Source organism: Myotis davidii, unplaced genomic scaffold (genome assembly GCF_000327345.1).
Source record: "Myotis davidii unplaced genomic scaffold, ASM32734v1 scaffold103, whole genome shotgun sequence".
Taxonomy (NCBI): domain Eukaryota; kingdom Metazoa; phylum Chordata; class Mammalia; order Chiroptera; family Vespertilionidae; genus Myotis; species Myotis davidii.
Window position 1 is genome coordinate 198,437 of NW_006295580.1, and position 4,390 is coordinate 202,826.

General features: G+C 38.6%; 1 long non-coding RNA gene across 1 annotated transcript in view; it reads left to right on the forward strand.

Moving 5' to 3' along the window:
• The first annotated feature begins 675 nt into the window (after positions 1-675).
• The window catches only part of LOC107184176, an 11,543-nt gene continuing 7,828 nt past the window's right edge, over positions 676-4,390 (forward strand). The window contains exon 1 of the long non-coding RNA XR_001515004.1: positions 676-686. This is a non-coding gene — a long non-coding RNA (uncharacterized LOC107184176). The remainder of the gene's footprint in view (positions 687-4,390) is intronic.

Sequence of the window (4,390 nt, forward strand, 5' to 3'; positions counted from 1 at the left end):
GGGAAGAGATTAACCAATGAACTCATATATGTATATGCATAACCCACGGACACAGACAGTGGGTGGAGAAGGTTTGGGGTGAAGGTGGGGAAGAGGGCAATGGGAAAAAGGGACACATCTAATACTTTCAACAATAAATATTTATTTTAAAAAGAAAAAACTATGAACACAAATAATGAAGATTAAACCTTTCTCTCTTGAAAATTTATTATGAAAATTACCTTGCCCTCCATTTCAGCACCTGGAGCAATGCTTAGAACATAGTATGTGCCCAATAAACATTAAGAAAAAAATCCTTAAATTGTATTTAACTCGATGATGCAAAAACTTTTCCTCATTAATTGAAATAAAATTCCACTTTATCTGCTGCGCTGCTTTTTCTCAGTTAGCTAAGTTTCTTCACTTTACTAAGAAAATTAATAAAAATTGATTTTGTGTCAGAAAAGCCTGTGAGCAAAACAGTGAATATACACCAAATAGGCAATGATTTACCATTTTATAAAGCACATTTTCTGAAGATAAAGTAAATCTCTTTCACACTAATCTCTATGCCATTATGTACTAAGTGGGGAATCAGTATCGTGGTTTAAAGCAGAGAGGATTGTGGCTACTTTGCACTTAAAGAACATTGATTTACAGCGGGAGAGTATAATGTTGTTTACAATATCTAACATTTCTTCTGATCTGTCATTTCTGCTGATAAACTCTTCATTTGGAGGTGATTGTTTTTTAACACCTTAACACATTCAATCTTCTACTTGAACAGAGAAAAGATAGACACTAGACAAATATATTTACCAGGCAACAGCTTCTACCTAAAAGTTAATAATACTGTTTTTCATGGTATTTTTATTTTATGATTATAGTCTATTTATTGCAAGCTATTCTAATTTACCACGTATGGTAGTAAAATGAGATGTTCTCTTCAAATACTTATAAGTTAAAATGCAGTTTATTTTTTTTAAATTTTTCTTATTGTTGAAAGTATTACTTATTTCCTTTTCCCCCCATTAATCCCCTCCACCCTCTTTTCACCCTCTCCCCAGGCTTTCATTGAACTATTGTCGACCCATGGGTTATGAATATATGCATATAAATTCTTTGTTTAAACTCTTTCCACCACCCTGCCTTCCCTCTAAAATTTATCAATCTGTTGCATGCTTCAATGTCTCTGGATATATTATGTTTTCCAGTTTTATTGAGAAATGTAAAAGTAAATAATTGGTAATATAATATTATAGTATTTAAAGTTGACATGTGAAAGGTTGAAGTTTGGGAAACTTTGCCAAATGTTATTAGAATTTTCAGTATAATAACTGACACATAAATAGCTAAACTCCACATTTTAGAACATAACAATAATGGTTTCTCCAATTACTAATGGGGACAGGAAAAATAATGATAAGGTAATGGCATATATGTGGTAATGGGCATGGCTTATAAGTAATGTAGGATATTGAAAAATTCATCATGCTGTTGAATATAAAACTCATTTACTAGGGGGGAAAAGAGATAATTTAGGTATTTTTAGATTTTTTTTAAATTTTCTGAATTTTGTTTGCCTTTAACCAAAAACTTCAGAAAAAGAAAACAAGAGGAAAAGAGAAGTTCCATTAAAGAGATACTCAATGGGATTTAGAGTTTCTTGAAAACAGTAGAATTGCTTCCTGGAGAAAAGCACTTTAAAGTAAATGTAATCACAGGAATACTAGTTCTAGGAAAAAAAGAATACTGGGGAAAGGGAAAATATTTAAATATTTAATTATCTTTTAAATGATTGAATCAAATTATTGAGGATTGAAACTAGTGCAGTCAAAAATGAATTATAAAGTTAAATAATGAATTATAAAGATCAATAAATCAAATATTTGATATGATTATTCAATGGGAAGAGGTCCCATGTAATTAAACAGACTTCTTAAATGTTTATGGGAAATAAGTATGTGCAGACTTATATAGGAAATATTAATTAACAATGTAGCCTCTCTGAGCATTGAGATCAACTGAAGCTGTTAAAACTCTGTAAATGCTACAATCCTCCCTGGCAGCTATTGTTTTCCTGATTATTCCCTGAGATTGTTGAAAATATTTATTGGCAATATAATTATCTTAAAATGCAAGTTATTTTCAAGGAACAATTAGTGATCAAGATGGAAGTAGTGCAATAAATTGGACTTTTGTCACCCCCCTTCACCCCAATTATAAGGTCTGAGATCCTGACTGTCTCAGGTTGTGTCATCCGATCTAATAAAGAGGGAATATGCTAATTGACCCTCACACCATCACAAAAGATAGCAGTGCCTACAGCCAATAAGGAGGGAATATGCTAATTGACCGCCCCACCCTCTAAGATGGTGGCACCCACAGCCTATAAGAAGGGAATATGTTAATTGACATGCCCTCAAAGATGGCTGTGCCCAGTTCCCTCAGCCCAGCCAGGGCCTTGCCATGTGGCTGCTTCCAGAGTCCCCGAGTCCCCTCAGTCCACCAGCCACAGTAAGCATTGGATGGCAGCTGCCCAGGCTCCAGGGCCACCCAAGGCTCAGGTAACCAGGGCTGGCTGAGGTTTGTGCTGCCAGCAATAGCAGCAGCAGAAGTGTGAAGGGGCATCACCTGATTGCCAGGTCACTGCCCGTCCCTGAGGGCTCCCAGACTGTGAGAGGGGAGCAGGCTGGGCTGAGGAACCCCCCTGCAGTGCATTAATTTTCATGCACCAGGCCTCTAGTATCCTATCTAATAAAAGAGTAATATGCAAATTAATCATCACTCCATCACTCCACCACAAAGATGGTGGCAGCCACGGAGCTGGAGTGAGAAGAAGGTGTGGGTTAACCCTGGCGATGGAGGAAGCCAAGCATCCCACCTGCCCTGGCCCGCCCTGGGCTCCACCCAAGGCTAAAAAGTTTCAAATATAGAAGATAAATAAATCCCAGATACCTGCTGGAAAAAAGAAAAAAGAGAGAGGCTGGGAGCTTGGGTAGTCGAGGTGCATGGCCAGCCTGAAAATGGCCCTCAGCCACTCACCGAGGCTGGCCAGGCACCCCAATAGGGACCCCCACTCTGAAGGAGGTGTGGCCAGCCTGAAAATGGCCCTCAGCCCCTCACCCAGGCTAGCTACTGGGGGTCAAGCCACTGGGGGGCTTGACCAGCCTGAAAACAGCCCTCAGCCCCTCACCCAGGCTGGCCAGGCACCCAAGCAGAACCCCCACCCTGATCCAGGACTCCTTCAGGGCAAACCAGCCACCTGCATCCATGCACCAGGCATCTATCCTATGTAATAATCCTATATAATAAAAGGGTAATATGCCTGATCCCCCGGGGAGCAGGCCTAAGTCAGCAGGTGGACATCCCCTGAGGGGTCCCAGACTGTGAGAGTGCACAGGCCAGGCTGAGGGACTCCCCGCCTCCCCCCCCCCAAGTGCACAAATTTTTGTACACCGGGCCTCTAGTATTATTAATAACATGCAATGCCTTGCAAGCTACTTTAAATTTACATTAAAAAGAAACAACAAAAGGTATTCTAAAACAATACAATGCGCACACCATTTCAATAGGTAGGAGGCTTTTCCATCACACACATGTCAGGCATTGTTTCACATTAGGTGCTGAGTGTCCCCTTTGCATGTGCTGTTGCTTCTGTTTGGAATGCTGCTCCCCCAGAACTTCACATTAGCTCCCTCTCTGCCTTCATTCTTGTTTCTGTTGGAATTTTCTGATTACTGTATATAAATTTCTTTTATCCTCTTCTGATGTACTGCTTAATTTTTCAACACAGCACTTAATATTACCCCATTGTACATTATTGTATTATGTTTGTTTATAGTACACCCCACCATCCTCACCCTAGACACCAGTTCCAAGAGTACAGGGACACCTTATGCTTTATTTATTTCTGCATCTCCAGTAGCCAGAAGAGTGCTTGGCACAGGGTAGATTCTCAATAAACTGTTAGTTTAGGTGAATTCTATCTTGAGGGGTTAACTCTTCTTTCTACATCATAACTCTCATAGTTCAACAATTACATCTATTACTATTAATGCTCAGTTATTTGGTCTAAGAAACCAGTACTGATCTTTGTTTGGGAAATTATATGGCCATTATGCTGTATTTCTCTTACAAAAAACCTTTCTAAGCCTATTATACAATTAGGAACATTGTTAATTTAAAAGTATTAGTAATATTTCTAGGAAAAAGCTAAACTAATCAAGTATATAAATTGTGATATAGCTGTTATCAGGTCATATAAATTGTGTTAAATGTTCAGTTTTTTTATTAGAATGAAAACTTAAAAACTAGAAGGTTTTGTTGTGTGTGTGTGTGTGTGTGTGTGTGTGTGTTTACCCAAAGAGTTCTGTTCCTCTATGATCTAATGATAGCTCTCCTTGGTATT